General features: G+C 43.3%; 1 protein-coding gene across 1 annotated transcript in view; it reads right to left on the bottom strand.

Moving 5' to 3' along the window:
* The window catches only part of LOC126184775 (uncharacterized), a 170400-nt gene extending 153513 nt beyond the window's left edge, over positions 1-16887 (bottom strand). Inside the window, exon 1 of the mRNA XM_049927328.1 lies at positions 16861-16887. The gene's annotated coding sequence lies outside the window, so the exon portion shown is untranslated. The remainder of the gene's footprint in view (positions 1-16860) is intronic.
* Between the last annotated feature and the right edge of the window lie 8979 nt (positions 16888-25866).

Genomic DNA, 25866 nt, shown 5'->3' with positions numbered 1-25866 from the left:
TTGTTAATCACCATGTTTGATGGTGCTAATGACTACACTGTGAAATTAAATTGCCCGATTTGTTGGTTTTGTAGATGGTCAAAAGCCGGGAGGGGTTAAGTTAGTTACAGGTAGGAGTTTTGCAGTATTAAAGTTGAAACTTCCTGCATTACGACAGTGACCATTACGATGATTGCGATGGTTGTGATGACTCCGAACTGGTGGTGACACTCAGTTATACAGGATCTGCATCACACCAACACCTCATGATGTGATGCCAGAGTGATGCTGTCACCATAACTATTGTCAGACGCCATCAAAAACAGCTGTCTGTCATTGGAGTCATCGCTTGGGATGCTTTGTGGTAACACACTGTCGCCTTGGATGCTGCCGCCCCAATGCCGTGACCAGGGCTGGAGGCAGGGTCCCTGGCCTGCCAACGCCAGACAGCCGCCGCTGGGGATGCCCTATGAGACAGGGCATAGACCTGCCCAGCTGCCATGCCCTCCCCAGCCACCATCACAATACAGGCCCATGAAGCGTGGTTTCAGCTGCCGCATTAAGTCCCTGCAAGGCCAGAACGCTGCTGTCAAGGCAGCAGTTCGAGTTACACCAGTGCAGCTTCAGACACACCAGCGGGCGCACTTGCGACCATCTGCCGGTCACCTCCATCACCACCAAGAATATTACGAGTGGAATCAAACCTCTCCCAGACGGCCCCACAGCCAATGTATTGCAGTTAATTAATAAATAATGTTACTCTGTCATCAGGAGCGATCCATGGACACATCCTCACCATCGAATCTGGTGATGGACAATGGAGTCCCGTGGCTGTTAACACAGCCCGTTTACACGGCCATTTACAGTTTATCAAGTAGACTTTCAGACATGTCTGTAAAGCCCGGTGTACCACTTGCAGCCATGTAACATGGCATACCGTCAGTGGTGGACTGGAGATGAGTGTCTTGCCTTGTCAACGAGAAACGGTTTCAAACAAAACAGGAATTGCTGTTGTCTGTGAAGGCAGGATCATCTCTAGCAGTTTCCTAGCAAAATTTGCAAAGGGAATTGCAAGCAATGGGCATTTGGAGTACCTTGCACACTGTCACTGCTCACAGTGGTACATAAATTTTCATGTCTTCAATGGGCCCAACAACACAAACTGAACAGTGGCCACCTGGCAGTATGCTGTGTGGTCAGACAGACTGCAGTTTTGCCTCTTTTCAAATGACGCAAGTGGCCGAGTACACAAACAGCCCAATGAGGAGAGTAATCCACAGCATATAAAGAATTTTGTGCTGTGGCATTTTGGGAACATATTTGTACCATGACCTGGTCATAGGCATTTATGTTACCAAGGACATGAACCAGGATATTTACTTCAACACAGTTGGATATTTGGCTGGTTGGTTTAAAAGAGGGGAGAAAGGGACCAAACTGAGGTCATAGGTCCCTTGTTTCTAATAAAACAATGCCACAGGAGTGAGAATAAAATAGATGAAACATATAACACAAAACGGAAAGAAAGGAAAGACCACAAGAACAAAGGAAAGGCAACAAACAATAAAAGGAACGAAAGAGGACAAGAGAACAGCAGAGAGATGCAAGAAACAGTTAGAAGAGAGTAAACAAGGAAGCAGAATACAGTGATTGGCCGACCACAAAAATAAAAAGGAAAAGCCAGCCACCCTGCTACACACAAACATTCACCCTAAAAGCACTAGGGTGGAGGACACAGGGCAAAGGACAGGCTCAAAAACTCAGATCGAATGATGAAACCCACCCTCACGGATGAAACGTAAAACCAAATCAGCCAACGAGGCACTGTCTGCTATAATCAATGATAACAAGTCCAGCAACCGAAGATGAAGTTGTAGGGCAGCCAAAGAAAGATATAGCAGAATAAGATGGGCCACTGGCAACCAGGTGCCGCACCGACACTGAGGTGGGTCTTCACGGCGCCGGAGGTAGCCATGAGTCACCCAAGCACAGCCAATGAGGAGCCTGCGGAGAATCACAGAGTCCCTGCAAGACGCCCTCATCGAGGACTTCCACACATTTGTCGTCAACTTAATGGCTCACTGTTTGTTGTGCATACTGAGATCTTGCCATTCCATCTCCCAAAGTTGAAAAACCTTGCGGCGTAATAACGAACGCAGGTCCTCCATAAACATATGCGAAGCCTACGTGACCATCAGCCATTGAGCCGTTTGTGTAAACCACTTCAGAGCCCCGGAACATGTCAAGAATTGAGAGGAAGTGACAGCGGAGAGCCGCACGGTTAATGGGGCCCTTAGGGCCACGTGAAAGGTCCAGATGAAGCTGCAGCCAAAGCGTACACCATGGAGGCGTACGTGAACAGACCGCAAGTAGAGTTGGTAAAGGGAAGAACTCCAGTTCGGAGAGAAGGGACCACACGCGAACCGCAATCATTAGCTCCGACCTGGGCCACCGATGCGGGAGATGGACTGCCACAGGCGTAAAAAGGAGACTGTAATTCAGATGCTCAGGGGAACTACAAATGTTTGCTGCATAACTAGCGAGCAGTTGCGCACGTCTGATCTGCAATGAAGGGACACCAGCCTCCATCAGTACACTGGTCACCGGACTCGTCCTAAAAGCTCCTATCACTAGTTGAACCTCACAGTGGTGCACAGGGTCGAATAAATGCAATGCTGAAGGCACTGCCAAACCATAAACCACACTCTCATAGTCAATTCGGGATTGGACAAGGGCTCTGTAGAGCCACAGCAGCGTAGAGCAATCTACACCCCAATTGGTGTTGCTCAGACAATGGAGGGCATTGAGGTGCTGCCAGCACTTCCGCTTAAGCTGACGAAAATGAGGTAGCCGAGTCCATCGAGTGTCGAAAACCAGTCCCAGGAATCGATATGTCTCCACTACAGTGAGTGGATCGTCATTAAGGTAAAATGCTGGTTCCGGATGAACGGAACACCGCCAACAGAAGTGCATGACACACGACTTTGCAGCTGAAGACTGGAAGCTGTGGGCTAGAGCCCATGACTGCACCTTGTGGATGGCTCCCTGGAGGTGCGGCTCAGCAACAACAGTACTGGAGCAGCAGTACGAAATGCAGAAGTCATCTACATACAGAGAAGGTGATATGGAGGACCCAACAGCGGCAGCTAGACTATTAATGGCCACTAAAAATAGAGAGAGACTCAATTCAGAGCCCTGCGGGACTCCATTCTCCTGGATATGGATGGAACTATGGGAGGCACCAACTTGGACACGGAAAGTACAGAGCAACAGGAAGTTTTGGATAAAAATCATGAATGGGCCCCGGAGACGCCACCTCACTCGCACAATGTGGCAAGGATACGATGTCGCCAGGTCATGTCATATGATTTACGTAAGTCAAAAAAGATGGCAACCATGTGTTGCCCTCTTGAAAAGCTATTCGGATGGTAGACTCGATGGACACAAGATTATCAGTGGTAGAGCAACCCTGGCGGAAGCCGCCCTGACATGGAGCCAGCAGGTCACGTGACTCCAAGACCCAACCCAACCGTCGACATACCATACGTTCTGGCAGCTTACAAAGAACATTGGTGAGGCTGATGGGCCGATAGCTTTCCACATCCAGCAGTTTTTCACCTGGTTTGAGCACCAGAATGATGGTGCTCTCCCGCCATTGCAATGGAAAGACACCATCGCACCAGATCCAGTTGAAGATGACTAGGAGATGTCCCTTGTAGTCAGATGAAAGATGTTTAATCATCTGGCTGTGGATCCGATCAGGCGCAGGAGCTGTGTCGGGGCAATGTGCAAGGGCACCGAGGAGCCTTCACTCAGTAAACGGGGCGTTGTAGGATTCACTGAGGCATCTAGTGAATGAGAGCCGCCATTTGAGTGTGCGAATGGCTAAGGGGCAATTCTCCGATGCAAAGCGTCAGCAATCACGTTTGCGTCAGTAGATAACATGTGATTTATGGTAACACCGGGGACATCTGTTGGGGCCTGGTACCCGAAAAGACATTTGATCTTTGCCCAGACTTGGGAAGGTGACGTATGGCACCCAATGGTCAAGACGTATCTCTCCCAACACTCCTGCTTCTTTCGTTTGATAAGGTAGTGAAGACAGGCACAGAGCCGTTTAAATGCTATGAGGTGCTCCAGGAAAGGTTGGCGCTTATGCCGCAGCAGAGCTCGCTGATGCTCCTTAATTGCTTCAGCGGCGACCACCAAGGGACTGACTTATGCCTCGGGCACCTAAAGAGCGAGGGATCGCGTTTTCTGCCGCAGAAACAATTGTTGTAGTCACCTGCTCAACCATCACATCGATGTTACCATGTGGAGGAGATTCAATGGTGACAGCAGAGGTGAAAGTTTCCCAGTCTGCCATATTTGAAGCCCATCTGAAGAAGAGAAATTTGTTAACATTGAGTATTGATTTAAGTGTCAGGAAGTCGTTTCTGAAAGTATTTGTATGGAGCGTAGCCATGTATGGAAGTGAAATATGGACGATAAATAGTTTGGACAAGAATAGAATAGAAGCTTTCGAAATGTGGTGCTACAGAAGAATGCTGAAGATTAGATGGGTAGATCATATAACTAATGAGGAGGTATTGAATAGGATTGGGGAGAAGAGAAGTTTGTGGTACAACTTAACTAGAAGAAGGGATCGGTTGGTAGGACATGTTGTGAGGCATCAAGGGATCACCAATTTAGTATTGGAGGGCAGCGTGGAGGGTAAAAATCGTAGAGGGAGACCAAGAGATGAATACACTAAACAGATTCAGAAGGATGTAGGTTGCAGTAGGTACTGGGAGATGATGAAACTTGCACAGGATAGAGTAGCATGGAGAGCTGCATCAAACCAGTCTCAGGACTGAAGACCACAACAACAACAACAACAACAACAACAACAACAACAACAACTGGGCAGGCGTCCGTGGGCCTGATGCTGGGACAGTGACAGAAAGATGGGGAAGTGGTCACTACCACAAAAGGTCACATGTGCTCTCCAGTGGATAGATGGAAGAAGTCCTGGGCTGAAGTTGGATAAATCAATGGCCGAGTAACTACAACAAGCCACACTGAAATGTGTGGCGGCCTCAGTATTTAAAGAGAGGTCAAACTGAGACAGTAAAGTTTCGACATTTCTGCCTCGGCCAGTAATGGTACCACGCCACACGGGGTTAGGGGCATTAAAATCTCTAAACGTAGGAATGGTTTATGGAGTTGACCAATCAGTGCAGCTAATAAAATCATAGGTACTGCACCATCTGGAAGAAGATATACATTGCAGACAGTTATTTCTGTGTCATCCTCATTCTGACAGCCACAGCTTCAAGAGGGGTTTGAAGGGGCACATGTTCACTACAGACTGAGTTTAGAACATAAATGCAAACTCCACCTGACACACTATTATAGTCACTATGGTTCCTGTAATATCCCTTATAGTTGCAGAGGGCAGGGGTCCACATTGCTGGGAACCAGGTTTCTTGGAGAGCAATGCAGATAGCAGGTGAAAAGCTTAACAGTTGCCGTAGGTCAGCCAGGCGGCAGAAAAAACCGCCCCAATTCTACTGGAGAATGACATCATGAGACTGGGAAGGGATGGAACACTCAATGAGGCAGTTTATGCCTCAGGGTCACATGCTGCCACCGACTTTTTTCCTGAGCAGTCTATATCCATTGTGCCTGAGGGTCTGGCAAGATCTAGCCCTATGACCAACTGCTTTTGGGCACTTCAGCCACTGGCGGGTGTCGTCTTTCCCACTAGCAGAAACCTGAGAAGGGACTGACCCAAGGGATCCCTTCCCAGTGAGAGAAGCCGAAGAAAACTTATGCTTCTCGGGCTTACAAGTGGGGACAGACATCCCTGCTGCTTGGGGAGGGGGGGGGGGGGGGGGCGTGTTGCTCCCGAAGTGGATGGTGCAGAAGCAACAGGGAGGGAAATGCCCCCACATCAAGGGGGCAGGTGTAGTCTCCCGTGTCTGAGAGGTGACTTGGGTTGGCAGAGCTGATGGTGCCAGAACTGTTGTAGTGGCGGCGTAAGATGATGCCATACGCACAGGATACAGGCGTTCCAATTTTCTCTTAGCCTCAGTGTAGGTCAGTCAGTCCATGGTTTTGCACTCCATGATTTTCCTTTCTTTCTGGAGCATCCTGCAGCCTGGCGAGAAAGGTAAATGATGCTCTCCACAGTTGACAAAGATGGGCGGTGGGGCACATGGAGTATTGGGATGTGATGGGCGTCTGCAATTTTGGCATGTGACGCTCGAAGTACAGCAGGAAGACATATGGCCGAACTTCCAGCACTTAAAGCACCGCATCGGGGGAGGGACATAAGGCTTTACATCACTGAGGTAGAACATCACCTTGACCTTCTCGAGGAATCTATCACCCTCAAAGGAAACTATGATGGCATCGATGGCAACCTGATAATCCCTCAGACCACGGTGGACACGCCGGACAAAATGTACACCTCGCCACTCTAAATTGGCGTGCAGCTCATCATCGGACTGCAGAAGAAAGTTCCTGTGAAATATGACATCCTTGACCATATTTAAGCCCCCATGGGGCATGATGGTTACAGAAACATCCCCCAACTTGTCACAAGCGAGTAACACCCGTGACTGGGCAGAGGATGCTGTTTTGATCAAGACTGACCCACATCTCATTTTGTACAAGCTCTCCTCCTTTCCCAAACTGAGGAAGATTCCCCATCAGCTCTTGAACATACAAGGTACCAGGGCAAATAAAATCCACTGTCAGCCTGACGTTCCTCCCGTGGTGTGGCCAGGGAGGGGAACAATTTGGGGTTGCACTTCTGTGCGTTGAATAGAGTTCGTGATCACTTAGAGACTGCTGGTGTTTCACCACCAGCAAGAGATAATGGACTACACTTCATCGCTTGTCATCCGCCCTGATTCCACCAACTCCGACCAGGGGCCTCCCCACCCAGCCGCGCAGCAAAGGCCACTTGGCAGGATGGCCATTGCCAGGAGTCCCGATGCGCCAGTGGGATGGCATACAGGGGGAGTTAACGGTGCAGGCATCAGCAGAGTGATCCCTGTGTGGTCAGGGGGCTACAACCAACAGGGTACATTGCAGCCCCACCACAACAGACTGGCTACAGTGCTGGATATCAGGTGCAAAGAAGTCCGTGGTCATCGTCGACGCAGAAAGCAACACTGCATAGTGCATGGTGGAAAACACACCCAGGAAGGTATCCTCGCCCAAGAGAGGGAGAACGAGCGGGACTGCAATGCAACGACAAGAAAGTGGGCTAAAGATCTCAATGCACGATGGACACAATGCACCTTGTAAGGCGCCCCTCCCCAATTGGCTCGCTCTTTGGGAAAATTTTGAAGAATGGAGGTCAAACCCTACAGGAGACCATCACATAAAGGCCAAAACGTGTCAGAGTTCTTTTAGTTGCCTCTTACGACAGGTAGGAATACATCGGGCCTATTCTAACCCCTGCACCCGCAGGGGGGTTACTTCAACATTCTGGATGACCAAGTGTTGTCTTTTCGCCTACATCTTCATGATTATTATGTGTTGATGTTCCTTTCTACCAATATGACAAAAGCCATATTCACAAGGCTGGATGTATACATTCCTGGTTTGACAAACACTCTGGTACCTTACAACACCTCACCCAACTGGTTCGATCACTCAATATTAATCCCCTGAAAAACATCAGGTTGTTTGGGAAAATGAGTGAAACATAGCAATTAACATCCCCACAGACTGACAACTCTGCAGGATATAGTCATAAATGACGGTCTTCAGCAGGATATGGCATATGTGAAGAAATTTGTGCTCACGCTTCCTCAGCAAGATGGCTGTATTATCAGGGTTAGAGGCAGTGCAATAGGTGTCAACAGCTACCTGGACAACAGACGTCACATTGGTGGTACTTCAGTCAGCGCACGGCGTATATTCAAACCAGCTAACTTACCAGCGAATCAATAGAAGGCACGCATGCCGAACTATTTTCTACTGCCGCTGGAACTAAGTTTGAGCCAGTCAAACAGAAGTGTCAGTCTGCGAGGTAACTATTAGGGGCCGCACTGCAATGGCAGCCAGTAGTTCGAACACCATCTGCCACAATAGGAAGACCTCGCCTGGATGACATGCTACCACGATCAACTCCTCATTCTTCACCATCACCTTGAAGTGGGATTTTGCCAAATGGAATGCCGCTGAGTGGAAAGGACTTGGAATGCTGTTTTGCTACATCTTCCACACTTGGAAAATGTTGGACTTGGTGCCAGTATTCCAAACTAAACTGATACAGACTTCAAAGGATTCAAACTGTGATTGTTACTTTTCTGAACTTAGTTCATTTGAGCACTTGCTCAAGAGGGTTTTTTAATTTCCTTTTCTTCAGAAGTTAGCTTTTGCATTAATACCAAATCTGTGAAGTTATTTCTTGTGTTGCAAATTAAAACCATTAAAAGGTATACATGGTGACCACTTCGTGTAATACACTGAAGCGTCAAAGAAACTGGTATAGGCATGTGTATTCAAATACAGAGATATGTAAACAGGCAGAATACGGCACTGAGGTCGGTGACGCTTATATAAGACGACAAGTGTCTGGTTCAGTTCTCAGATCAGTTACTGCTGCTCCAACGGCAGGTTATCAAGATTTAAGTTAGTTTCAATGTGGTGTTATAGTCTGCACATGAGCAACAGGACACAGCATCTTCAAGGTAGCAATGAAGTGGGAATTTTCTCGTACAACCATTTCATGAGTGTACCGTGAATATCAAGAATCCGGTAAAACATCAAATCTCCAACATCGCTGTGGCCGGAAAAAGATCCTGGAAGAATGTGACCAACAAGTGAAGGGAATTGTTCAACGTGACAGAAGTACAACGCTTCTGCAAATTGCTGCAGATTTCAATGCTGGGCCATCAAAAAGTGTCAGCGTGCAAACCATTCAACGAAACATCATCGATACGGGCTTTCAAAGCCAAAGGCCCACTCATGTACCCTAGATGACTGCATGACACAAAACTTTACACCTTGCCTGGGCCCACCAACATTGCCATTGGACTGTTGATGTCTGGAAATATGTTGCCAGGTCGAGTGAGTCTCGTTTCAATTGTATCGAGTGGAGGGATGTGTATGGGTGTGGAGATAACCTCATGAATCCTACATGTCTGCAGGGGACTGTTCAAGCTGGTGGAGGCTCTGTAATGGTGTGGGGCGTGTGCAGCTGGAGTCATACGGGACCCCCTGTTACGTCTAGATATGACTGACAGGTGACACGTACGTAAGCATCCTGTCTAATGACCTGCATCCATTCATATCGATTGAGCATTCCGACAGACTTTGGAAATTCCAGCAGGAAAATGCAACATCCCACATGTCCAGAATTGCTACAGAGTGGCTCCAGGGACACATTTCTGATTTTAAACATTTCCACTGGTCACCAAACTCCCCAGACATGAACATTATTGTGCATATCTGGGATGCCTTGTAGCGTGCTGTTCAGAAGAGATCTCCACCCCCTCCTACTGTTACGGATTTACGGACAGCCCTGTAGGATTTATGGTGTCAATTCACTCCAGCACTGCTTCAGACATTAGTCGAATCCATGGCACATCCCGTTGCAGCACTTCTGCATGCTCACGGGGTCCTACACGATATTAGGCAGTTGTGCAAGTATCTTCGGCTCTTCAGTGTATAACTGAGGGAGGTATCAGTATAAGCATGATGTCTCCAGGGGATGACTGATCTCTCCAGTGTGCTTATTATAAGTTAAAGCAGTATTAACTATTATTTCCATGTCTAAAGACATGTCCACAAACTACACGCCATACAGACATACATTAGTTACTGCCCTGGATGAGATACGGATGAACGCCACAAAAAATCCGAGGCAAATTTTTAACTTGGCAGTATCATATTAACACTAAGTATTATAATGAAGAGAGAAGTCTGAGAATGTCCACATTGCTCTATGTGGCAGTATCACAGAAACTAAATAAAAGAGTGTTATGTCTACTAACTTGCTGCCTCTTTTCAAACAATACTTCAAAATTATCTTTTTGTTGATCGTGTTCTACATACAATAAGCCAGTGTTCACATTACTCTTCGAATGTGTGGCTAGTTTTGGTGAAAGATCATCACCAAGAACTGTTCAGATTACCAGCAAGAGTTACATATATACATAAAAAATACATTTTCAAAAATATAATATTTATAAATAACCTTTAGTTGTGCAGAGGCAGAAGCATGACTAAACAGCATTTATAAAAAATTGTAATTTTCACTGTGTTCATATTTGACGCATATATAGTACTCTCACTGTTAACCCAAACTGTGCTAGGTAGCGGTGAAAATAGCAACACTCATTCTGCCCAACTGACAAAAAAAGGTCATTAGAAATATTGCATGAGGCAAATTTCAATATGAGAAATAATATTCTACATCCCTAGGTGTTCTTATTGATAGCTATCAAAGATGAGAATCACATGTTACAGATCTTAAAACATGTACATTCACCAACTTTTTAATTGTGGACAACAGCTGACTTCGGAGATGAAGATCTTTGACCATCCACATATTGCTGTGTATTAATCTAACAGACAATGAAAGTAAATTATTTCACATTGAGTTAGCTACATAGTTTATGATTAATGTAGAGAACAATGTAAATGATCAGCATTTTCACACATTTTTCACTTATGAAAGTGTATGGTATTTGTAAACTGATGTTTCACAGCACGGCCAGATATCACAATTATGACCCATTGATCATAAAAATAACAAACCTAAGAGTATTAAGTTTTACATCAAATGCTTTGGTGTGAGCTTTGTGTATTTCATTTGCTAATTTAACAGACACTGTTTGTTGTAACTTAAATACTATTTCCTTTATTAACTGTGTAAATTACGGCCTCATTTTCACTTTGTTTTTTCATTAGGATTCCAAGTTTTGGTTTGGGAGTACAGAAAATGATGAAAAGTGATGTTTTTTATATTTTATGTTCATGTGCTGGAAATAGATCACAGACCATAACACTAAATAAAAAGTTTCTTTCATATATATATATATAAAAAACCACACACACACACACACACACACAAATGGTGCCCTGGAATGTTTCATTTTGCATGTTTCAGTAAATGTCAGCCATATGCTGCGTTTATAATGTCTTATTTCTTGTGGGTGGTGACTCAAATCATGTTTAGCATACCTATATAGGTCTAACAGACTGTGATCCCTCGAGGGATTAATTTTTTTGATTACTTGTATACTGGATCCATGTTTTTATGAGGTTGTGGTGACAGAACGAACTGTGGCCAAAAGTCTAGCTGAGGTCTGAAGGTGACAGATCAGCCCAAAATTTCTAGTATATCAGAATTTATTTTGCTAACATTTTTGTCTTATAAGTTTGTCATGTTAATGCAATTATCAGTCTATAGGTGTGATATCATGTTTTTAACTAATCCCACTAATAAACACATGGGTGCCTGAAGATGACAAAACACTGTAAACTTCTTGTGTGAAGGTATTATTGATAAACCAAATAAGTTACTGAAACTTAAGTTTCCCAAGCCTACATTTTTTTAAACAGCTGCAGATGTCAGCCACCCTCATTGTAATACTGACATAGTCCATGTGATAAATAATAAATCATATGTTGTTACAAGTTTAATAGTACAAAGCTGGGCTTAGCAGCCCCTGGGTAAATGAAATGAAATCATTCACAGCTTTGGCTGGGGGAGTGAAAGTGGTAGCTTGGTATTGGGGAAAATCAATTTGGTATACAGGAGGGATTCCCAAAACAAATGGCAAAGAAGCAGCCATAAACACTAATCCTGTAAACTGAGATGTTGCAAATAATTTTGACAGAAATCACACACCTGCAATGCTCAAGTATATGGGATTTATATCAGACTTAGATAAGGCTGGGGCATTTAGTGACTCACCAAATATAATTCAAATGCTAAACAATATGAAATGGTGGATATACCAAGGAGTGTTAGTAACATTTCACTAAGACATATGACCGAAACTGCAATAACCAATTTCACTAAATTTATTTAGGGGCAAAGAATAGTACACCTACAACAGCTCACACAGAAACATCTTGTGCATGGTTTAGTTTTACACAGGCAGGATGAGTAAAGCCAGTCAGTCTCCGTGGCAGTTTGAACGCTACATAAAACATTCCAAAATGGCAGCCTATGTTCCAATTAATTCACGGAAATGAAATTTGCATAAAAATGTGTACTCCGCACCATATTTCAATTAAAGTACAAAAGAGGAACTACCTGTTCAGCTAAATAAAATACAACCTAATAAAAGTGTTACTAGAAAGAACAAGGCTTTTTTTTTTGCTCACAGGTAGCCCCTCTTACTTCCACCATTATAAAGTATGTTGCATAACAGCCTCTACAATTCCTGACACTCAACCCACTACCTACTCAATAAAAACAAGTCCAGAGAATAGTGCCACTCTGCACTTAATTGTAACAGAGAAATGCCACAGGTGACACATTGACAAAGCACCAGTGGTTAATGACATCACACACAAAAAATAGTTCCATACTCAGGGAATGAGTTCAGGGGAAGTGGATGCAAGAATTCTGCAACACCACTCATGGCAAGGTCCTAGTGGAGGTGGCTTGTGGCTGCCTACCTCCGACTAGTCATGAAGTTTCAAGTGTCGTGTGCATTGGTGTTGTATGGATGACTGTGATGGGTGCTTGTACAGTGTAGTGATTGGTTTCTGCTGTCACACACAAAGGGGGGGGGGGGGGGGGAGGAGGGGGAGAGGGGGAGAGGGAGAGGGGTGTGTGTGTGTGTGTGTGTGTGTGTGTGTGTGTGTGTGTGTGTGTGTGTGTGTGTGTGTAAATCAATGCTGGCACATAGCCCACACCTCACGAATAGCACCAAGGGGGTTGCCAAGCTCGACATCCCCTTGCGATGGATGAATCACCATCAGCAGTGTCACATGCCATCACTTCACAAGGCACTGCAGAGAGGTTTGGGGTTAACGGAAGCGTCCAGTCTCACCCATTGGCCTTGACCCATGATGTAAGGGTGTTGTTGTGTGTGATGTCACGATAGCGCGGAGTTTAGTTTACGAGTTGGTCAGTTTGTAGACGTTGTCTTGTTGTGGTTGGAGGTGTCCTCTGGTGGCGTGTGTATGGTCTGCGTGTTATGTGGCATATTGAGTTCATTTGCGCGTCATTGGTTGTAGTGGGAATTAATTTGTATTGACAGTGACTGAAGAACGGAAATTGGTTTCAGCGAGTCACCAATTAATTTTCTTTCTGCGGTGTCGATTGTTGTTATTGGTTTGCTGTTTGTTGTGCGGTAAGGTGTTTATTTTGTGGCTTCTTTTGTTAGGTATCGATATGACCATGAAATTTAACAGTCCGCGGCTGCATGCTGAGATGGGGGAGGACCTGATGTCCCTCATAAAATTTTTGCAGATGTTTGGACTGCTGGCCGAAACAGTCAAATGCAGTGTCTGTAAAGAGAAGATGCGGTTAGCCAGAGTTCCTGCGTCTCCAACCAGGGAGGGTCAACTTGTGGTGGTGCCGACTGGATAACCTTTGGCACTCCGTGCGCACGAGACTGGTGTTGGTGAGAGGACGGTTTTAGATTGGTTTTCTTTTCGTAGGGAAGTTTGTTCAGAATATGTTAAATATAGGGGTAAGTTGGGTGAGCCGAGGGTGGTGGTTGATATAAAAGAGTCGCAGTTTGGGAAGAGAAATTATGGGAGGGGTAAGTCTCCAGTTGGTTGATGGGTGTGGGGGCCGTTATTTTGGGTGGGGGGGGGGGGGTATGCTGATTGTATTTTCAGGGTTTTGGAGGGGCGTAAAAAGAGGGAATAGGTGGGGTTAATTTAAGAGTATATACAGGAGGGGAGTATGGTAGTTTCAGAAGCTTTTCCATCTTGTAGGGGGTTGGGGAAGAGGGGTTATGATCATTTAGTTGTCAATCTCATTTCAGAGTTCACGCATTATGAGACTGAGGCATGTACTAATACAATAGAGGGGTTTTGGGGGGGGGGGGGGGGGGTGGCAGTTAAATCAGTTGTAGGGAGGGGGAAGAGGCACCGTTCTAACCTCCAATCTCATTTAGATGAGTATTACTGGCAGAAGAGTGTTCCTGGGGAGTATTGCATTTTTTTAGGGCTGTTAGTAAGATGTATAGGCCAAGGGTGATTAGTTGAGGTGGTTTTGTATGTGGCAAGGGGGGGGGGGGGGGTTGATGGCAATGTTTGTGGCTTTAGGTTTTTGTTTTATGATGATGTGGGTGGGTTAGGAGTTTTTGTGTGTGTGTGTGTGTGGGGGGGGGCGGAGGAGGGGGGGGCGGCGAATGTGTGGAATGTGTGTGTTTGGGGTGCTGACCTATTGTGTACAGCCAGAATTTTTTCGTGGTAAGTAGTCTTTTTTTTTAGTCTGTTGTTCACGAGTTGTAATGATTTGTGGTATTTTTCATGTGTTCTTCGATGTTATTTATACCAGGTGTAGGTGTTTGATGTTTTGGTATCGTCAGTTGTGGTTGATTTTTGTAACGTAAAGAAAGTATCCAATTCCAATTTTATAGTTGTAGATGCATTTCGGTATCAGTAGCTGTTGTTGACGTGTCCTATTCCAATGTATGTTGTCGTATGTGTTTTGATACCGTTAGTTGTAACTGACTTCTATAGTTCAAGGGAAGTGTCCGATTCCAATGTGTCGTAGCTCTGTATTGGTATCGTCAGCTGTAGTTGACCTATATAAGCCAAAGGAAGTGTCCGATTCCAAGGTACGTCGTACGTGTGTTTTGGTATCGTCAGTAGTAATTGGTCTTGTCGTACTGATACTTGCAGGATGATGATAATTTTTGGGTGTTGGTCTTTATTTTGTGGTATCGACAATTGCGGTTGACCTATGTAGGTGAAGGGAAGTGACCGATTGCTGTGGGTATTGTTAGTGTAAAGGAATGTGGGAATTTTGGGTTTTTATGTCGTTTTTTTGTGGTTTGGGGTTGTGGTGTGTGCGTTTGTGTGTTTATATTTAGTTTGTCCCCACTCAAAAACCCCCAATTTCCCACGCTGAGCTCGTTAGTTTGATTATATTTTTGAAGGGAGATGTGTGTGTTTTTTTCATATGTATTTTCGTGTTTGTTCTTGTGCCATATTGGAGACGTTGAGAGGGGTCGTTTCCGCCATATTGATGACATCATGGTTCAAAGCAGACGGGTGGAATCAGACGCTTCTGTAACCCCGAAGTTTGGAATTTAATCTAGGACATTGGCACAAAGACCGGTGACCAGGAACTCTATGCCACCACCTCTCCTCCCTCTGTTGGCCAAATACAGACAGTGAAAATTTCATCAACCAGCAGAATTCGAACCAGCTTATCTCCGAATTGAGTCCCGCTACACAGGCACATGTAAGCGACCTCTGCTATAGAGGCGGGTTTCATCACATAAATACTTTCTTACATTTCATGCTTACAGGCCTGTGTGTATGATCCATTATTGTGCCTTAATGCTCCTGGGTTTCCATAAAAAAAAACCTAAAGAGAAGTAATTCAAATACCTTCATAAATGCTATAGTTTCTACTTTCGTCTTCTTGCAAAACTCGGATAAACAGAACAGATATTTGTATCGTCATAGTAAAATTTTCACCTACTTTCGTTATCAGATGGTGGTGAAAAAAGTTAAGTGTTTTAAATTTACTATCCATCATTCTGACATTCGCTTTCATAGTATTTTGACCGGCAGCATTGTCTATCATCAGACTATATATATATAAACCGCAAAAATTTATAGCAATCCAATCTTTCACTTACTCTCTTGTATCTACAAATAGGTTCCTCTGAACAGGCTGACTGGTCCCGTAGATAGATATTAACGTATCCAGAATGAGATTTTCATTCTGTAGCTGAGTGTGCGCTGATATGAAACTTCCTGGCAGATTAAAACTGTGTGCCGGACCGAGACTCGAACTCGGGATCTTTGCCTTTCGCGGGCACTGGCAGAGGTACTGGCAGAAGCAAAGCTGTGAGGACGGGGCGTGAGTCGTGCTTGGGTAGCTCAGTTGGTAGAGCACTTGCCCGCGAAAGGCAAAGGTCCAGAGTTCGAGTCTCTGTCCGGCACACAGTTTTAATCTGCCAGAAAGTATCATTATTAACGTAATTTATCAATGACATGGGAAATGTCATATGCCCAACCAACATTGTAATTGCAACTACAACGATATGCTACCATTACAACTTAGTCGACGTGTCACATGCCGTTCGCGAATCTCCAACAAATTTCGGCCCTCAGATGCCTCCAACAAACGGAAGAGCATGCCAGCGCTTATAGCGCACAGCGTTCTCACAGCAGACGGCAGTAGACATATTTGGGCAGGGCTTAGTACCCGTTGCTAAATCAAAAAGGGATATTATGTATGCTAAGTATTGTATATTTTGGCCTATCGATTTACACTGTATTCCCTTGACAAATCCTATACCATTGTGAAATGATCCTTGGAAGAGTAAAGAAGTAGGCTAAATAAATTCCAATGCTGCTGTAGACTATTCTTAACACTATAAGCAAACTGACACTTTGCTGCAGTATATGGGCAACAGAAGACACTCTATTAACAGGCATGATGTGAGGAAGTGAGATCCATAGCATAAAGAATACACTCACAGACAATCTCAGTCAGGCCAGAGGTTAGTGACAGCATTAATTTGAAGAATGTCTGCGAAGGGCACAGACAACGAGCAGGCCAACAAGAATGCAGCTTCTGCTCCAGTCGCTAGTAGAAAGAAGCCCGATATACACAACCTACTTTGCAACTACTACTTCTACACTTGTCCTGTTTAATATGAACTCGCAAACATTTTCGAAATATAACTTACTGAACAACAACACACAACAACTACATACCGGCCAATTCAAATTACTGACACTTATCCAAAGATATATCTTATAATCACAGATAACACACTTGCAGCTATTGCCAATATTTGAGAGGTAAATCCGTTGAGAGCTGAAACACCACAACATACACCTACCTGAATTGACAAGACCGATAACAGTTTTTGTGGAACACAATTGCCAGTAATTGTTGAAAGTACTCATAGGGAACGTTATTTTATGTGAAACTACTAGTAAGCATTAAGCAACTAGGTAAATCCTGGCGAAACATTCACTTTTGCGTAACCTTCAACGATGCATAACAGGCGATTCACACTGGGGGTCAACAGACCGCCACGTCACGTCACGTGAGGGTGTATTCACGCTGGATGTCACATCCCCCCACGCAAATTCGCTTAAGCCCGGTACCAAATGATGGAAGTGAGCTCATGAAATACCATCTGTGACGCAAAAAGTTGAAGTATAGTATCGAAATTGAGGTACCAACAACGATAACGTTTGTTAATGGTCAAAGCAAACTTCATAACGTATGTCCTGATCAATTTTGTGTTGTAAAGTGACGAGAAGCGGAACATCATTTCAAAACATCGACATTTATTTGCCAGCGAAAATATATGTTGATACATACAAATCATACCTTACTCTACACAGGTCTGAGCCTTCAATATGATAACACACATCGCAGCAGTCAAATGGACTGCCAGGCACGCAGAATGGACGTCTCGTTGCACATTAAAAGCAAAGTTTTTTACTCTCTAATACATGCAATTGTACGTTTAACGCATGCACACAAGAACGAATAATTGTTATCTATCTTTTTAAATATCCACATAAGTAATTTTGACAAGTGTCGAAAATCATGAAACACGAAAAAGGAACATTGCGCACAATACAGAAACTCAGCAGCCTATCATATGTCACAGGACATGCCACGTGTTCATATTCAAACGCAATGCTACGATTTACACGAATCAGTAACAATATTCCCATTAAATGGGCAAGAATGGAATTTTAACAAATGATGAAATTATGTGGTAAATATTGTGTAGCTGTCAAGTATAGTGCAGAATGTGTGGCACCATCTTCTTTATCTTGTGTCCTTGTACAGCATCGACACAGGGTCGGCATGGTTATTAACGGATTTTGCGTGGTTGTAAACCAATCAAAATTACTTTGTGATTTACAGATTGCAGAGACTGATGGGTGGTGAGTGGGACCCGCTGTCAGTGGATGGTGTCTGGCCCCTACCACTCGACTCATTGAAACATCAGTCACAAAGCAGTTTTAATTGGAGCATAATTACTACAGTCCAAATGAGACCTATACCATGGTATTCCAGTTCTCAACATATACAGGTATGCATGGAGCATTCCAAGGGAAAGTGGATCATTTCCAAGAGATCTGTTGTCTATATGAAACATTTTGAAGAAGAGGACGTTAATAACAATTAATACTTTTACAGATTTGCAAGTAAATGACCAGAAATACCCAAGAATTCGACTAAAATTACATTAAGGCGCGTTTTCAGGAAGTTTCTTGAATATATCACATTATTTGAGTAAACCTACTAAATCTGAGTCTGGGAAATTTTTCTTTCTTTATTTATTTATATTCTACTGAAAGAATTATGAAACAAGAGCAAGATCTTCATAAGAGAAAGGAAGACTTGCAGAAAGTGTGATTAAAGGCTTTACCGCTGGCCGGTGTGGCCGAGCAGTTCTAGGCACTTCAGTCTGGAACCGCGCAACTGCTACGATCGCAGGTTCGAATCCTGCCTTGTGCATGGCTGTGTGTGCTGACCTTAGGTTAGTTAGGGTTAAGTAGTTCTAAGTTCTATGGGACTGATGACCTCAGATGTTACGTCCCATAGTGTTCAGAGCCATTTATAAAGGCTTTACCAACACATGTGAAATGCATGTAGGATTGTAGCCAGTGACAAGTTACACCATAGTGTTATAAACAATTCAGTATTTTGGTACACCTTGTCATTGGAAGGAATTCCAAAAATTCAAACTAGTGTAAAGATCAACAGTTATAAAATTATTACTCCGTCACACAGTTTGAAACGTCCCCTTAGAAAAGTTAATGAATTACTGTGCTGATAAACCTCTTACATTATTTGATTTTCAAACAGCTGAGCAAAACTGAATGTACTCAGACATTTATAAAATTATTACTCCGTCACACAGTTTGAAACGTCCCCTTAGAAAAGTTAATGAATTACTGTGCTGATAAACCTCTTACATTATTTGATTTTCAAACAGCTGAGCAAAACTGAATGTACTCAGACATTTCGCTCTTTACCTATTCTGATCAAAACTAAACTGACACACAATATTTTTAGCGCAAAACAATCTGACTTTCAATAATCCCTACAAAAGAATGGCCCTGACTAACATTAACCTATATCTTTCACAAATGACTTACCTCACAAAAATCTTTGTTACTCGAACTACTGCAATACAGCGAGTGCCACTACTGCCAGCTAAATAAAAGATTCAAACTACTGAAGGCACTAACTACTGATAGGCATAGTTAGCAAATCAAAGATTTTAATAGAGAACAAACAATGTATTTATCTTAATAGTGTTCAAAAGTCATAATATATATAGCAGTTCATGACATCCAGTCTTACAAATTTACTGTCTCTGATGGACACATGTCCAGATCACCCGCTCTCAAAACTCCGCCATTTCTCTCCCCACATCCACCACTGCTGGCAGCTCCCCTCCAACTGCGCAACGCTACGCGCTGTTAACAGCCAACTGCCCAACACTACAACAGCAAATTCCAACAATGCAAACCAGCCACAGACTGCACACAGCACAGTCAGTGATTTTCATACTGAGCGCTACGTGGCATTACCAACATAAAAACCTAAACAGCCTACTTACATAGTCCCCATGCTCCCCACAAAAAATTTTACAAATTGTTTTGGGTCGTGGCCAATACAGATTTGAAAACATTTTTCATAATTACAATAACAAAGATATCAAATGCACATACTTACTGATACAATGTTGGTCAAAAGCTAAAATTTTCTCACAGTCCATAAAGACAGTCCTGATCATTCATCACAGTAAAATTGCAGTGTTTTTTTTTCAAAATCTGAGCAGTAAAAGAGAATGGACACAGAAGTAGTGGATTTCCATGCAGTCTTGAAGAAGTAGTGTTGTCCTTCCAACGGAAAGACAGTGCTGACTCTTGACATGCAGACAGATAATGGGCCGCAACAGAGCAAACACACAGCAGTGTCAGTCGACGTTTTGAAGAATATTGGTAGGTAGGTCATCACAGAGCAGACCGACTGTAGTCCTGGTAGAGAGCATGGTATTTGTGGGCCATCAAAGATGCAGACCCACTGTAGCCCTTGTAGAGATGGCCAGCAGCTATCTGTTGCGACTGTGCAGATGCACAATCACCATCGAAGAGTCTTGTGGACAACATAGAAAGTCCATAAACCACCACTTGTGCACTCTCAAAGTTTTTAGAATTGTCCTTACAACCAGCAATGCTGTTAATCAGTCCCTTGCTGAATTATTAACACACGTACAAACACTAACAGTCCCAACTTCTCACATACTGTGCATATATTATGACCAACAGAAACGTGTTCACTGAAATGAAACGTAATTTGAAGAACTGGTGTCTATACAATTATAAATTTACAACATAAGAATACAGTTACAAAGGTACAAAATACATAATTAAAGAACATAACAGTACAAATAACATTAGTAGTAACACAGGCTTTACAAAAGAATAGAAATAAAGATATACATCAGTGTTACAGGAATTATGACATAAGCAAATACACTTCTGGAAATGGAAAAAAGAACACATTGATACCGGTGTGTCAGACCCACCATACTTGCTCCGGACACTGCGAGAGGGCTGTACAAGCAATGATCACACGCACGGCACAGCGGACACACCAGGAACCGCGGTGTTGGCCGTCGAATGGCGCTAGCTGCGCAGCATTTGTGCACCGCCACCGTCAGTGTCAGCCAGTTTGCCGTGGCATACGGAGCTCCATCGCAGTCTTTAACACTGGTAGCATGCCGCGACAGCGTGGACGTGAACCGTATGTGCAGTTGACGGACTTTGAGCGAGGGCGTATAGTGGGCATGCGGGAGGCCGGGTGGACGTACCGCCGAATTGCTCAACACGTGGGGCGTGAGGTCTCCACAGTACATCGATGTTGTCGCCAGTGGTCGGCGGAAGGTGCACGTGCCCGTCGACCTGGGACCGGACCGCAGCGACGCACGGATGCACGCCAAGACCGTAGGATCCTACGCAGTGCCGTAGGGGACCGTACCGCCACTTCCCAGCAAATTAGGGACACTGTTGCTCCTGGGGTATCGGCGAGGACCATTCGCAACCGTCTCCATGAAGCTGGGCTACGGTCCCGCACACCGTTAGGCCGTCTTCCGCTCACGCCCCAACATCGTGCAGCCCGCCTCCAGTGGTGTCGCGACAGGCGTGAATGGAGGGACGAATGGCGACGTGTCGTCTTCAGCGATGAGAGTCGCTTCTGCCTTGGTGCCAAAGATGGTCGTATGCGTGTTTGGCGCCGTGCAGGTGAGCGCCACAATGAGGACTGCATACGACCGAGGCACACAGGGCCAACACCCGGCATCATGGTTTGGGGAGCGATCTCCTACACTGGCCGTACACCACTGGTGATCGTCGAGGGGACACTGAATAGTGCACGGTACATCCAAACCGTCATCGAACCCATCGTTCTACCATTCCTATACCGGCAAGGGAACTTGCTGTTCCAACAGGACAATGCACGTCCGCATGTATCCCGTGCCACCCAACGTGCTCTAGAAGGTGTAAGTCAACTACCCTGGCCAGCAAGATCTCCAGATCTGTCCCCCATTGAGCATGTTTGGGACTGGATGAAGCGTCGTCTCACGCGGTCTGCACGTCCAGCACGAACGCTGGTCCAACTGAGGCGCCAGGTGGAAATGGCATGGCAAGCCGTTCCACAGGACTACATCCAGCATCTCTACGATCGTCTCCATGGGAGAATAGCAGCCTGCATTGCTGCAAAAGGTGGATATACACTGTACTAGTGCCGACATTGTGCATGCTCTGTTGCCTGTGTCTATGTGCCTGTGGTTCTGTCAGTGTGATCATGTGATGTATCTGACCCCAGGAATGTGTCAATAAAGTTTCCCCTTCCTAGGACAATGAATTCACGGTGTTCTTATTTCAATTTCCAGAAGTGTATATAAAATAATGAGAATAGTTTTCAAAACATTAATTTCACACATGAGCATTGAAACAGAACAGAATTAATAATGTCTAAATATCTTTACAAAGTAAATAACATATTATAAATGCAAATTACATTTGAGGATAACAGTATTCCTCATCATAGTGAATGTAGCTGAGTATTAGAAAAATTCTACAACATAAATCTTATCAGATAAACATATAAAGACAGGAAGAACACAAATACACAAGGGTACACAAACACATAGCGGAATAATACAAAAGGAAAGGACAGGGTTTGTTTTACTGCAGTATTTTGCAAACAAAACTTTCTTTACTTCTTGGAGATCTTCCTTCACTCATCATTATTCCCAAAAAGTCCTATCTATACCTCCTTTCTGTATTCTATTCATATTTGTTTCAAAATAATTATTTCTCATTGTACAATACTAATTTTGGCCCAAATCTTTTTCGTATAACTTCTCAATGCATTCTTTCCCTATTCTCCATAGTCAGTTTCTTATATAGTCTACCCCCTCTTGAGCTAACTTAAATCTGCTGAGCTCAGATATATATACTAAGGGACGAGGCAGTGCAGCAGTACATAACAAATTAACACAAGCAGCAATGATAAAAAAATGCAAATTGGCAAGCAGCAGTATATCTAAATTAGCAGAGCAAATGCAATATTACAACTAATATAAGGCACTGTGCAGCAAACAAGAAAAATAAATCAGTAGTAAAACTGGCTTAACAGAGTAATACAAAGTGAAATTCAGTAGCACTATGCCTGGCAAACAGCAGCAGCAAATGCTATAACATATATCTAAACATGAGAAACCCACAAGCAGAAAAAATATTACAGTAAAGATAGGAAATGTATAATAACTATGTCACATCTTAATACTAGAGTGATGCATCACAATAAATTACTCTATGAAACAGGTTACCCAGTCATTGACAAAATTATATGCAATTTCTGTGAAGGGAAATGTCTTTATGTGCTCCCTCGGTTTTTTGGAAGTAGATCATAAAATTATTATTTACTGGATCTGTAGGCATAAAATATCTGTATTAGTACATCCATTAAATTTTATTTTAACTAATGCTGCAGTGCAGCTAGAAACTAGATATTAAACAAAATGAGCAATCTCTCAACTAGAAAGGCAATAGATGTAAAATGTTTCTCATCATTTCATTAGGCATTTTAGTAAATATCATAAATTAAGAGCTCCACAGTGTAATCATATGTTTTCAAGTTCGAGCATTTGTATTTGCGATGCTTTCTACAAAGAAATGTCAATAGCGAGGATAATGGCCTCTTTTTTTCTCCACCTAATGACTTTTTCTCCAGGCAGCAGGCACAGCTGGGTTCCCACAACGAATTATGCCAATGTCACTTAGCTTTCTTACCGAAATATTTATGACAGCAGTTTCCACTACAGCATGTACCTCGCTGAGGATTAATGTATTTATACCCTCAGGTGTTACAGATTACAGCAATGGAATGAAATGTATCACAGAAAACTTTCTTTGTAATTCAAAAATCTTTAAAAATAAATGTTTTAAGTTCAAAATTAATCACTTAAATACGTGTACTGCCACGCTAAACTGCGCGTCTTGTTGTAACATAATCTCTGTCATTACTTAAGGGTAAAAAATGTGCCAAGTGTCGTAATTATCGTCGTCTGTAAGCAAAGTTATGTAGAAGTCAATGTACTTACCTCGTAATAAACAAAGTGAATTGCTATGCGTATAGATATCGTAGTTGTTGCGCTTATTGCCGTGATGAAGTAAGTACTGTACTGTTACATATTGTTGTGCTACAGAAAAGGCTGTCTCATTGTAGCTATACCACGAAAGTTACTACTAAAACATGTTATACTTTCCAGAAGAATTCAGAAAAACTGTGCAGATATAAAGCAGGTACAGCACAAAAGCAACAATGTAAATTGTGTCACACATTAGTAGTGTCATGATATAGTCATGTAGCTGTCAAATAAACTAACCACTGTGTCATCTGGTATCTCTCAGAAATCACTTTAAATCCATAATGTATTTTCAAGTAAATCAAAATGTTGCAGTAAAATCTCATTAGCAGTACTGGTATATGTTCTAAGTATGTAAGCCTTATAGTCATTACGTAATCGTGCAACTAACAAGCAAGAATGTACACACACAATAACACTGTGTCGTCTGTTCTCTATAACAATGCATTCGTAATTACTGTCTAAATATATTCTCTAGGTTCTAGACTGGATAGTTAATTTTAAAACATAGTTGCATGTTAACAGTTTCTAAGTGTGACAGAGAGTACTAGTAACGTGAAGCGAAAAATTTTATAGCAAAGACTAAGTCAAAAAAACAGATTATCTCTCAATAAACGATTTTACATGTGACATGTGGTGCAATCCTTTACTCTTCCTAGCAATTATCATGTTGTATACGTCGGTGAGGAATGCTAAAATTTTTCTCAAGGTTAGAGTCTATGTTATTTTTCTCTGAGCCAGCTGGTGCACGTGGCTGCCAGCGGTGTGAGTCATTGTCTGTGTCTTTGTTGGCGCACGTCGTTATTGGGATTAGGAGAACTAACTTCTACAAATTCGCCTTGTCGAGAGGGCCCTGCCCTGTTTGAATCCCGCCTGTTCTGATGAAATTCAGGTCTGTCGTTACGATTATATCGTCTGTCATCATGTCTGTAGATTCCATAGTATCTTTCTAGCCGGTCACATGGTGGAGAATTTCTCCGTGAATCGTAACTGCGCACTGAACTGTTGCATCTGAAGTTATTCTGTCTCCCTTGATAATAATAGTTCTGGTTGCCATATTGTCTGTTTCTATGATTGTCTCTGTCATATTCATTACTACGGAAATGCGATCTTTCTCTGTAACTATTACTCTGCCAGTGGTTGTCATATGGGTGGTGTCTGTTTTGTTCACGATTTGCGTTGTAAGAATAGCCTTGTCGTGTCCAGTTGTTATTTCTTTCATCGCAGAATTGTGACAGATGTGACCTGTAATTGTTGTGTTCCTGTTTTCGCGTCCCGCGATTGTCAGTGTCAATTTCCAATTATTGTAACAGTCCCTGAAAAGTTTCAATGTCGTCTTTGCAACGTCCTGCCAAAATAATATGTCGTAAATGTTCAGGCAATTTGATTAAGCAAATGGGGATGAGTTCTGAGGGGCTGTATGGGTTTGACAGGTACTGATTCTTGTGCAACATGTCTCCAAAATATTTCACAAGACTGGAAAATTCAGATTGTTCGAAATGTTTCATCATTATGATGCTATGTTTTACTCGGTCTTGTGTAGCTTGAGTCCAATATGCTGAGAGGAAGGCATGATAAAATTCTCCTTCACTGTGACAATCGTGAATGGCCAATCGCATTCTTACAGCTGGTTCATTCTCTAAATAGCCACACATAAATTCTAATCTGTGCTCTAATGACCAGTTGGGAGGAAAACAATGAGAGAATTGATGGAGCCATGCTTGTGGATGAATGTCGTTGCCGGAATTCTTACATGTTTTGAATTTACGTGTAGTAATAAACAGCTTATAGTCAAAATCATCATGTCGGCGAGTCGCATGTCGGTCATTGTTACGTCGTTTCGGCGGTTCCATCTCAAAATTCGGTATACCTAGCCAATTTCTTTCATAATTTCCGAAGTGCCCTGTGTTATTATTTTGTGGCTGTCCCCCTTCCCGTATTGGAGCACAAGTGTCCTCTGAAATATGTAATTCTTGTGTTACCTGTGTCAACTGATCTTGTACTTCCCGGATTTCTCTTTGGT

The sequence above is a fragment of the Schistocerca cancellata genome, chromosome 4 (genome assembly GCF_023864275.1).
Source record: "Schistocerca cancellata isolate TAMUIC-IGC-003103 chromosome 4, iqSchCanc2.1, whole genome shotgun sequence".
Classification (NCBI taxonomy): domain Eukaryota; kingdom Metazoa; phylum Arthropoda; class Insecta; order Orthoptera; family Acrididae; genus Schistocerca; species Schistocerca cancellata.
Note: the sequence above shows the minus strand (reverse complement) of the source record. Positions and strands in the feature narration are given on the sequence as shown.